Consider the following 12,077-nt stretch of genomic DNA (forward strand, 5'->3'; position numbering starts at 1 on the left):
GACCAACCTGGATCACTAATGTAACCCAGTTCCATTTTCCACTGTGTTTAATCCCTTTCAGCTTCCAGTGACAACTCTAAGAGATGCCCCCAAGGGGTTCCCAGCATGCCAGACATCCGCTTACTTTCCTGGCCTTGCTCAGGGTTCTCTGGCTGTGTGTGTGTGTGTGTGTGTCCCTTAGCTGCAGCGTCTACCCTTGATCTTCTGCTTGCCAGAGGGTCAAATTCACGGTCAGTTTAAGCTTAAAACAAACAGTAACAAAGCTGAACTTTACCCGTTCGATGACAAACACGCAGACATCCGGCTTAATACTGTACCTTATCATTAGGTGGCTTTTCTGTCAGACTTGTGTGGGAATTTTCACTCCCCGGTAAAGCACTGGAAGCAGACACATCAAGCCCGGAGAGATTTCCCTGGGCACTTATTACACCCTGCGGGGAGTAAGAGGGCTCGGGGCATCTGGCTGGTCACTGTCTGGAGGGGGCTTGGCGTGCTGGTGGGTGCTGCAGAAGAGGCCTCAGTGCACTGGCTAAGGTAAGAAAAAGAAGGCTGGAGCTGGGCAGTGGTGGCACACGCCTTTAATCCCAGCACTTGGGAGGCAGAGGCAGGTGGATTTCTGAGTTCAAGGCCAACCTGGTCTACAGAGTGAGTTCCAGGACAGCCAGGGCTATACAGAGAAACCCTGTCTCACAAGAAAGAAAGAAAGAAAGAAAGAAAGAAAGAAAGAAAGAAAGAAAGAAAGAAAGAAAGAAAGAAAGAAAGAAAGAAAGAAAGAAAGAAAGAAAAGGCTGACTCTTAGAGTTGCCTGCAGAAGAAAAAAAATTCCCCTCACCTCCAGGGATGCTTAGGAGAGGGAAACAGGTTGGGGAAGAGTAAACAGGCTTTTAGAAAGAGGTCCTGGCAACTCCAAAAGAAAAGACGCAGAGCCAGGCTGTTTTGGTGCATGTCTTTAATCATAGCACTTGGGAGGCAGAGGCAAGAGTATCTCTGTGAGTTCAAGGCCAACCTGGTCTACAGAGCAGGATCCAGATCAGCTAGGGTTACACAGAGAAAACCTGTCTCTAAAACCAAAAAGAAAACAAACAGACAAACAAACAAACAGCCCAAAAGAAAAAACAAAATCCAAACAGAAAGACTAAGTAGCGCTGCAACTGGAAAAGCCAGATTTTAACTCTGGTACCATCAGACAGAAATGAAAGACACTTATTTAGAAAAAAAAAAAAGTAAAATAAACATGTAACTTTATCTTATTTTTAAAACTTAAAAAAAAATTAGACTTAGAAGTATAGAAAATAAAATCTGATTTAAGCCTTGAGAATTGTGTTCCATGTACATTTAAGGTTTCTATGGCCCAGGCGTGGTGGTATACACCTATAGTTCCCCAAATCAGAAGGCTGAAGTAGGAGGATTGTGAGTTCAAGGGAAGTTTGTATTGCACAGCTTGTCTCATAAAAACAAAAAAAGTTAATGTGCTCATTAGGTCAGTTAATACCAAAATGACTTCTTGAGAGTGTCAGGAGCTGGCTACTGTATCAGAACCACTGTAAGGAGTTACCGTGTAACCTCGAAACTGCAGAGACTGTGCTGTAGAAAGACTCTACTCCAAATGCCTCATAAATTGGGATTATAGGGCTGGGGGAGGGGTCAGTAGTAGTGTGCTCGCTCAGCATGCACAAGGCCCTGAGTTCAATACCCAGAAGCTGCCTTCCTCGTTCCCTGAAATACCTAACCTGGGTAATATAGATAGATAGATAGATAGATAGATAGATAGATAGATAGATAGATATAGAGAGATGTAGATATAGATAATATATATTAAATATGAAAGATCTCAGATTGCTTTCAGGATAGTGGCAAGACTGAGGGTGTGAAGCAGAGGTACTTGGCACAGTGATTACCCACTAAGTGCTACTGTTTATTGAAAGCAGGCTCTCGGCCGGGCGTGGTGGTGCACGCCTTTAATTCCAACACTTGGGAAGCAGAGGCAGGCGGATTTCTGAGTTCAAGGCCAGCCTGGTCTACAGAGTGAGTTCCAGGACAGCCAGGGCTATACAGAGAAACCCTGTCTCGAAAAAACAAAAACAAAAAAAAAAGAAAGAAAGAAAGAGAGAGAGAGAGAGAGAGAGAGAGAGAGGGAGGGAGGGAGGGAGGGAGGAGAGAGAGAGAGACAGAGACAGAGACAGAGACAGAGACAGAGACAGAGACAGAGACAGCAAGCAAGCAGACTCTCCTCGGTAGATTTACTGACTTTCTGAAACAGCACAGTACTGAGGGCACAAGAGCTCAGTGTCTGGAGCTGAAGGAATTTCAATTTGCTGTCCTTTGGGGTGTGATGGAGCAGCTCAGATGCGTGACTATTATCTACTTGTACTCAGTCCTTTTCAAGGATTCCAATAAAGCCTGGCCTGGTGGCACACACCTGTAACCCCGGCACTCACAAGAAAATGCTTGTTGGGTGGGGGCGGGCAGGAAAGGAATGGGGATGTATCTCGGCGGTAGAACACTTGCCTTATGTGCACAAGGCCTTGGGCTCTATTCCCAGAACTGAAATGCTTTTAAAGCCCAGACACCCAAACCTGAGACAAAAAGGAGGTGGGTGGCTGTGTACTTCCCTAATTCCTGCCCCGCCCCACCTCTGCTGCACTTCAAACATTATCTGAGCTCACTTGTGGGTTCTCTGTAGGGAATGGGAAGCCCCCTCTGGTTCTCTTTGATCTGTAGACTTCATTTTAACTGTCATGTTAGGGTCAACTGTCAAGGTCTTTCCCCAACACACCACCTGGGCCTCCCACAACTGATTCAGAAACTCTTATTGGACTTTTTGTCTTCACCACCAATTGTAAAATAAGCTACTTGATGCTTGTAAAATTCTCTTTCCTCTTCTCTCTCTTTCCTCTCTCTTTCCTCTCTCTCTCTCCCCCCCCCTCTCTCTCTCTGTGTATACAGGCATTCATGTACCTCTACACTTGTAGGTCAGAGGTCAACTTTAGGGAGTCTGCCCTCCCTTCCACCATTAGGCAGGATCTGTTTTGTTTCTGAGCATTGTATTCCAGCCTGGCTGGTTCATTGAGCTTCTGGAAAATTCTCCTGTCTCAGCCTTCCATATTGATATAGAAGTACTGAGATTACACATGTGCAACCACATTTGAGACTCAGTCATGTCATGGCTTTGGCTACCCCTACCCCCAAACACACCCATCCTATCTCCCCAGACCTCCAGTTTAAAAGAAAACCCCAATTGCATCAAAACAGAAAATCTGCGGGGTCTGGAGTAGCAGATGGACCCACTGATTTCTCGCCCCATCAATCTCCTCACAGAGCACCACAGTTCAGTGAGAACTTGGAGGTGGCTGAGGGCGTGGTTTAGTCTGCATCAAGCAGATGCAGTAGAGGCACACGGAGCCAGAGTCCAGAAAGGAGAATGATATTAACTAAGGGCTGGCATTGGACAAAGTGTGAGCTAGGAGGTGGTGAGAATCCGATTCAGCAGGGGGACTTGGGTGCTGCAGTTTCTGAGTCTTTCAGAAAGCTGATTCTTCAATGAAACTTCCCCTGGGGACCCAGCTCCTCACTCTCACTGAATGTCTCTGTCCCTCTTTCAGAAGACTTAACAGTAGGATTCCTGATAACTCATTTAGCTCATGCATGCATCTCATATCTGTACATGGCAAAGATCATTTCCCTCCCAAACCTACTTTGGATGTTTGCAACAGCGCCCTCTGGCGGTCCAGGTGAAATGCACAGGTGCTAAAGGGCCTGACCCCCAGGTTTTCCGTCTGGACGTGAGGTGCAGGAAGGAGATGGAATCTTGGCACATGTCTTGTTTATAATGACCTGGTTCCCACAGGTTCTGCTTCATGTGTTCAGATTCACAGCCAAGCCTTTTCTTCTGTTCCCAAATTGGCAGGCAGAACTGTACTAGGGAGAAAATGAGCTGAGATGTGGCCGGGGCCCAGTTGTGACTGACTCTCACCCAGTCTATGACTTTCTCCTGGGAGTGGCCATTTTCTGCTTGTCTCCACGTTGTTAGTGATGCCCTCGAGGGTAGAGCATTTGGGAAATGAAGGCATGAAGTCTCAAACCCAACAAACCAGTTCTTCATTAGCAGGGTAGAAAGAGCTTGCAGTAACGGCCAGAAAGCCTCTTTGAAGTTAGCACTGGCTTCATCTGGGTCCCCCTGCCTCCCAAAGTGGGAAGAGGAGGACATGTGTACAGATAGCTTATTTGGGATGCGAATCTCCTTTACATGGGTAATGGGGTGGCTAAAGAACATTTTCACTAATCATAAGGTTGACTGGTGTACAGAGAATTTCACTTTTTATAATGTTTTAAATGTTTAAAAGTGGGAAAAGAGCCAGGTGTGGTGATGCTTACCTTTATATCTGCCAATAATAACAACAATACAACAATAATAATATGTATATAAAGTGGGGAGAAGAAAATCTCACAGGGAATACTCTCCATAGACAAAATACATTAACCATGCCTACTTTCTGTTTAATTTAGATGCCAGTTTTGAGAGTCAAGTGATTCCCTTGGGATGGAAGCAACCCTCTGTGCATAGAAAGTCTAACAAGCAACCAAGGCATGTCTTTCTATAAGTTCTTAGGAGAGATGGCTTGGCCACCCAGATATTACAAAAGGCATCGGGGTGGGGGCTGCTTACTTGAAGGCAGTGTCCTGGTAGATAAGGCTTCTCAGGGTGGCCTTGTGATCTGTACAACTCTTGGGGGTGTTCTGTGGTCTGTTGGTTGATATGAGGTTGATAACTCATGCACATGGTCTGATAATGTGTGTAGGACTTTCTCTTAGGGAAGAGGATTGCTCTGTATGTCAGCATTATCACAGCAAACAGGAGACTCATTTCAAAGCTACCGAGTGAATCTCCAGGAACAGGGGTGACTGGCTATAGTCAAATGGGAAGGGTGGCCTGAAAAAAGATGTGTAGCTGAGTCGGTCACGTCGCTCACTACTGCAGACTCCAATGGTATTTCATCGCAGGAAGTACATTAGACTTAACTCAGCACTGCCAAGGGGCACAATCAGTGTCAGATTTGTGTCTCAGGGGGGTAATCTCAGTCAGAGAGTCCCAGTATGGTGGCTCTTTTACACTTGCAGGTTGACCCAGTGTCAGAAGGCAGTGGGTTGCTGCGGGCATCACAGAGGGCTGTGACAGCAGGGATGCCCTGAAGCCAGGAGGCACAGGGACTGGTGGGGCAGGGGTCTCTCAGGTCACACCAGCAAAGCTGGGCTGGAAAGATTCTGAAGTAAGAGTTGTCTAAGGTAAAGCCAAAGAGTTCAACAATCAGAGTCTTTTATACATCTTTACATAGCTGGGAGGTGGTGGCGCACGCCTTTAACCCCAGCACTTGGGAGGCAGAGGCAGGCAGATTTCTGAGTTCGAGGCCAGCCTGGTCTACAAAGTGAGTTCCAGGACCGCCAGGGCTATACAGAGAAACCCTGTCTTGAAAAAAAAAAAAGAAAGAAAGAAAGAAAGAAAGAAAGAAAGAAAGAAAGAAAGGAAGGAAGGAAGAGAAAAAGGAAGAAAGAAAAGGAAAAAAAAAAACCCTTTACACATAATTCTGAGTCCCAAGTTAGAATCTACGGTTTTCCTAGGTGGGACGACTAACTCTTCTAGCATGGCATAATCCTCAAAGAGTAACCTGGTGACACAGTATACTCTAATGATTATAGGTTTTTGATTGTAGGGGTTTTGTTGGGGGGGGTTGGATGATGATGATGACGACGTCGATGATTACTATCATTGTTTTTGGGTTTTGAGACAGGGTTTCTCTGTATAGCACTGGCTATCCCGAAAAATCACTGTAGATCAGACTAGTCTTGAACTCAGAGAACTGTCTGCCTGTCTCCCGAATGATTAAAGTCATGTGACAGTGTACAGTCTAGAGATTTATTGTTCTGGATTACAGCACCATCTACTGAGCGGCATTCTGGGTCACCTGAGTCTGGCTTGAGTCTGTGAAATGGGCTCAGAGAACCAAGGCGTTCTATTTTCAGGATTCTCCCTGTCTTCAGCGCTCTGGGTACCAGGAAATGGGTATAAAATGGGAACACACAGCCTCAATCCTCAAGATCCAGGGACGGGGCTGGCAGCTTTCTTTAAAGCCTCTGTCCCCCATTGTCCGCATACTTCCCCGGGACGTTCAGTCCCTTTCTGCGCAGTCCTTAAGTCATTTATCTAAACATAGCTCACCGCTATTAGATGCTGGTGCCGTTCCTCAGCCTGATTCTCATAATGGAAACAGGTAGTAGGATTTGAGGAGTCACTTATGGGTGGCTGCCCCTGCAGACCACACGCACAGTCTATTGGAGAAACCTTGGGAAAGTGCGATATGTTAAAGACCCTCAGAAGAAAAAAAATTTAAGTGTCGGTTCCTTAAATGACATTCGAAAAGTCAACCAACTAACCATTTAGCCCCGATGAGCTTTAAAGACAGCAAATACAAAAGACCTGGAAGAAGTCTCGTCCTCTACGCGGTTTCTTCACTTCCTGGAGCGGCACCATCTCCCCTGGTTTTGGGGGTGGGGGTGGGGGGCTGAAACCTTCTCGCACCTTTTGCCTCCCCTCAGGATCCAGGAAGCGAAGATCAGATGACAGCGAGGATCTGTACCAGGCTTGGATCAGGATGGCCCTGCATGAGCAGGTTTACCTCCGGGGTGTCTAGAGATTATGGGCACCCTTGACTGGAGCAGAGCCAGCCGGGATAAGGAGGGCTAAGGAGGCTGCGCCTGAGCACTCCCCGCCTCCGCGCTGTCTGCCGTCGGGCCCCGCCCGGCGCAGCCCTAACGCACGCACCGGAGTGTGTGTAAGGCACATCCGGGTGTCAGAAGCAGGAGGCCGCGGTTTTAGGGGTCGGGAGAGGGTCTTGGAGAGCCTAGGCAACGAGCCAACTCCAAGCCAGAAGCGCGAGCACCTGCAGAGCTACGGGTTCAGACGAGCGCACCCGTCCAGCCCTTGCTGCGGAGCCCCCTGCCGGCTTGCTTTGGGGTAAGAGGGAGGGTCTTCACCGCGGTAGGGCGGGTGCTGTACGCCAGCGCAGTCTGCTCGGTTTGGGTTAGCCCGGCGCGGCTACTGAGCCGGGTCCTTGGAAGGCGGGTGGGGAAGGGACATCGTGTCCTCTAGACAGCCCTGCGGCCGAAGAGGAAGCAGAGATGGAGCGATTGCTCTCTCTGCCTCGGTCCCAGGTGGTCTGCAGCCGCCACCCTCTGCTGGCCTCTCGTTTCCTCCGTGCGCGCCTCCAGGAACAAGGTCCTTTATTATCGCTACCGGAGGCCCGGGGTTGATCACGCGGCCGCGTGGCCCCAGGTGAAACGTTCAGCACTCATCGTTTACTGCCGGTGTGATTTCACAGAAGGGAACCGAGGCCCCACGAGTGGAGGGAACTGGCCCAAGGTCACTTCGTAGTTCAAGGCCGAGTCTGGGTCGAAGCCACTTATGCAGCCTTAACAAGGCACGGCGTGGTCCCGACCCATCTCCCGACCTTGCTCTACGTCCGTCCTCCTCCTCCCGTGGCCTCCACTAGGCTCTATTCTCTGGGTTTTGGCAGCGCCTCCTCCGCGCCTGCTGTGCTCGGAAAGGATGCTGGACAGCGGTGAGGCCACGGGTCCAGTCGCGTGAGCGCGAGCAGAGCCAGGGTTGGTGGAGACTGGGTGGGCCTCGGTGCTTGGGGGAAGAGGAGGAGAATTCTGGTCCCGGCATTGGTGGCGGCGCTGCGGGGGTCGTCTGGGGTTGCCCGAGTGACGGGGGCCTTGGCAGCGCCTGGCCGGCAGTCACCCCAGCGCAACGGCTGGAGGACAGTGCGGCTTTGTCTAGGTGGTGCCGCCTCAGCCAATTGGAGCCCAGCCTTGGCCGAGCCCCCTTGGTCTCCGCCCTCTTGCCGGCTGGAAGGGACCGCAGCTCTGGGATTGGCTGCGCGATCTACTGCGACGTCAGGCGCGGCGTGGAGGAGGAGGAGCCTGTGCGACTCCATCCTACCCCTTGCCTGTTGGAAGGCGCCAGGATTGCGTGGGTCCGCGCATCTGGGTGGGGCTCCGACGTCCTTTTCCCTAACCCTGTGGCTGCTCCTTCCAGGAGGAGGCGGCTTGTCATCCATCGCATGTTTTTCCAGCCAGTGAGCCAAAGTCGGCCCATAGTCAGCAGGTGCAGAGTCACTGTCTAGCCCAGAGGTTCTCACTTGGACGAGTTACACAGGCTTCCTCTTGCCAGGATATTTTGTGACGCAGCAGATGCCTTTCTTTCGACATTAGGTTCGTCCTGAAGGACTGGGTATAGACACCGTAGGCCAGGAAGCCGAACGGAGACATTTATGTTTCGTACATGATTTCATCTATAGAGGAAACCTATAGGCGATTCACCACCTGAGTCCTATTGGTGGGGTGCTCACAGCGTATGTGGGCTTGTGAGTAGTTATGAATGCCAATATACACCGACTAGGTGATTGTAATTACGGAGAAACAGAGGGGGGGGGTGTTTTGTGTTGTTTGATTTTTTTTTTTTCCTGTGAGAAGGGTTGAAACTAAGACATCATGAATGATAAGTGCTTACCACTGAGTTATATCCTCAAACTGATTTTTATTATTTTGGGCTGATGTCCCACTAAGTTAGCTAGGCTGACCTTAGACTTATAGCTCAGGAAGGCTTTAACCCCCTGCCTCAACTTCTCCAGTAGCTGGGGTTACAGTCCCTGTTGAGAGACTGGTTTTTGGTGTAGGCAATTAGAAAAGGTAGCTTGGGGCTGGAGAGGTGGCTCAGTGGTTAAGAGCACTGACTGCTGTTCCAGGGGTCCTGAGTTCAATTCCCAGCAACCACATGGTGGCTCACAACCATCTGTAATGGGATTAAATGCCCTCTTCTGGTGTGTCTGAAGACAGCTACAGTGTACTCCTCTACATAAAATAAATAAATCTTAAAAGGAAAGAAAAAAAGAAAAGGTGCTTTTGGAAGAGATGTTATTTGTACCAGTTAGGTGTGAAATGAGTCGGATTTGGTATAGGATAAGGGAGGCTTGGACGTTAAAGAGTGATGGTATAGCAATTGATTTAGTAAGAGTTGATAAGAGCACAGAGAACCATGGATGATGACACTGGGTGGTCTACAAAAGAATCAGCTTCTAAAGTCAGGCAAGGATGGAGGGGCCCTCAGAGGGCTCACCCCTCACAGCCGAACTATTTCTATCTGCTGTTGATTCAAGGAGAGGAGGAGTCACTGGTGACCCCACCAGGCTCCGACGGACAGTTCCAACACAGTGGTCACTCAGATGGCCCCAGTTATGCTGAGTGCATCCAAGAACAAAGCCTTAAGTCATATATCTGAGGCACGAGTGTGCCTCTCAAGTGCTGGGATTAAAGGCATGGCTTAAAACCCTCTTAATTCGCTCAACTGTGTGTCTTCGGTGTGTAGAGAACTGCTACAGGAATCCCCTTACTCCAAGAGCTTGCAATCGGATAAGGTAAAAATAATGTATAGAAGGATGTAGTGGGGTAAATGCCAGCAGCAAAGCAAAAAAACAGAAGCAAAGAAGGCACAGAGCAATTGCCAGGCTAGGGCAGGGTGCAGGCACGAGGAACTGAGATGAGAGCTCTGTAAATGTTTCCAGGCAGAGGGACAAGAAAGGCAATGGCTCTGAAGCTGTAGTGTGCCAGGAATCCTCTTGTCATTATAAGGTCAACAGTGAGACATTCTCCGAATAGAAGGCAGATGAAGACTCAATGACAGCGTTCAGCAGAATCTTCCTTCAGCTCCCTACCCTCAGCAGGTGTTAGGTCTCCAACGTACAGAGCCTAAGCATAGCTCCTCTACCTCATTTCTTTCCTATGGGTCATCTTGGGTGACCTAAGTCATCGAGGGTCAAGGACAGGCCATCTCCCTGTGCAGCTACAGCTGTGGAGAGTATATCCTGCAGGCTCGGAGGAGCCTGGGAAGAGGGAGTTGACAGAATAGCCTCCGTATGGTGACAACCGTACAGTACTTCATCTGTGCCCGGAGTCCCCTGGGCAGACCAAGGTGCCAGCATTAGGTGTGTCTCTGCTGAACGGGTGTACGGCTGAGTCCTTGGCTTTATGGACTCAGTTGAGATGAGTTGTGACTTTACATCTGCAGTTGTGATCCAGGCATGTTCACTCAGGATGCTGAGCCTGTGGAATCCCCTCAGCGTCCGGTCCAGACCATTCTCTATCAGAGGGCTAGCAGCCATCTCTTTGAACAAGGTTTTTAGAATATGTTGCCTGGTTCTTCTGAGGCACTTCTGGGAAACTCTCATTACCTGTGGCCAGGCCAAACAAAGCCACCAAATGGTGAGGAGAAAAATGTCCAGAGCACAATCTCTGTCTCTCTGCTTTAGCATCTTACAACTCAGACTCCTGCAGTGTCCAGGCAAATGCAAACGCGGCAGTCTGTTTAAGATAGAAGTTGTGCGATGTTTTTATTTGGTTCAAGCATAGTTCCCTGCCTCATTGTATTAACTTTTGGGATGCTAAGCTGGACTAGGAGGTGGGGTTCAGTGATAGAACATGTACAGAGTCCTGGCTTCAGTCTCTGACACCCCAAACAAAATGAAGCAAACCACAACAGACCACTGGACTGAAGCAAGTAATTATTTGGAAATGTAAGGTGACAAAAATTAGCCGTGAGCTGCCAGGTTGGGACTTTGGTTTCTGACCTGGGTAATTCAACGTGGGATACCTGCAGAGGGTGCAGCTTACCCTCCTCGGTGGGGCAGAGTTCTTTCCCATGTTACAGCAGAACAGCCCATTTAGTTGTCATACCCAAATTCCCACCTCCGATACTCCTGACACTGCAGATGTCCTTCATCTTCTGGGAATAGCTTACCCTAACAGGATTAGGGGAGACCTAACTTCTGACACTGGAAGGCAGGCAGCTGTGGCCTCTTCCAGGATCTCACTTTACAGCGCAAGAGGGCTAACCCAGTAGCCGACAAGGATACATGCATATGGGTCAGAGCCGGGTCTTGCTTAGCTGTCCACTCCTAGTGGCCGTGGCACAAGTCACCACCAATCGAGACTGACCTGGGAGGATAAAAGGGGTTCATCTTGGGTTTCCCACATGGATCTTGGAGTGGGCCTCTTGAGAGGAGGCCCAAGTTTTCTTAGCGTCTTTATCTTGTGACAACATCCTATGCTTCTGGCCTCTCTGAATCAGACCCTTGTGCCCTTTTCACTCTGGGACCTGAGTTTCAAGGTTAAAGGCACCCTCAGCCCTTAGGAGCACTTCCTTTTTCTGCCACCCACCTACTTCCTGTAACCATTTCTTTTCCCAAACCTGAAGGCAGATCCCATAACTTCCTGTTCTATGGAGAGTGAAATCCAGCCTGAGGCTTTAAGATATAGCAAGAGCAACTGGAAAAGTCCTCAGGTGTGTTCCAGAAACCAAGTCCAGGCTGGGGGTATAGCTCAGAATGAGGCCCTGCCTTCAGATGTAAAGGTCTACCGCCCTGGGTGTGAGAGACCATCTAGTAAGTAGGCATGATTCAAAGGCCTGTGTTTTTAGGCACTTTAAGCTATTTTGACTATAGCACTTTACATTTTGCTGACTCTGAGGAAAACTAAGTTGAAAGCAACCCTCTATTTGGAGATTATACTGAAGCCTTTTCTTCCACGGGCAGTGAGCCAGGGGCTGGGGAAGGTCTTTAATTACAGACTGCATTTGAAATCAGCCGGCAGCAGAGTGACCGGGCTTCGGCTGTGGCGGGAGGAGGTGGAGTTATGTATGTCCAGTAAGCTATTCAGAAATGGTATCCTAGAAAGAATGAGGCCGGCTCTGGCCTGGGTCTTCCACAGGGGCCAAGTCAGGCTTTGCTCTCCCTGCAGGGCCCTGCCGTGGGACTGTCAGTATGGGTCACATGGTGCCTTCCTACCCTCAAGGTGATCAACACAGGCTTGCCCGTGCCTCCTCCGGTTGTTCTGGACATTGACCGTTACTCAGAGTGGCCAAAAAGATGGGCCAGGCCTCTGGTCTCACAAGGTTTTGTCTCAGTTGAAGAAGGTTAAGTAAACTAAGGGCAGTGTGAGGATTAAGGGGCGTGGACCTACAGAGTCTG

At 49.3% G+C, this 12,077-nt stretch overlaps 1 protein-coding gene and 1 long non-coding RNA gene across 3 annotated transcripts in view; one reads left to right on the forward strand and one right to left on the reverse strand.

The window, feature by feature from the left end:
* Positions 1 to 318: 318 nt before the first annotated feature.
* Positions 319 to 12,077, forward strand: part of Bdh1 (3-hydroxybutyrate dehydrogenase, type 1) — a 36,605-nt gene continuing 24,846 nt past the window's right edge. Inside the window, exon 1 of one of the 2 annotated variants that reach the window (NM_175177.4) lies at positions 319 to 534. The gene's annotated coding sequence lies outside the window, so the exon portion shown is untranslated. Of the gene's footprint in view, positions 535 to 6,774; positions 7,010 to 12,077 lie in introns of those variants that run through there. The other variant, NM_001122683.1, reaches the window with a different exon arrangement.
* Gm15743 (predicted gene 15743) lies at positions 5,898 to 7,798 on the reverse strand. The gene has a single exon (NR_152205.1). It is a non-coding gene; the product is annotated as a predicted gene 15743 (long non-coding RNA).

This window comes from Mus musculus, chromosome 16 (assembly GCF_000001635.26).
Source record: "Mus musculus strain C57BL/6J chromosome 16, GRCm38.p6 C57BL/6J".
In the NCBI taxonomy this organism is placed as follows: domain Eukaryota; kingdom Metazoa; phylum Chordata; class Mammalia; order Rodentia; family Muridae; genus Mus; species Mus musculus.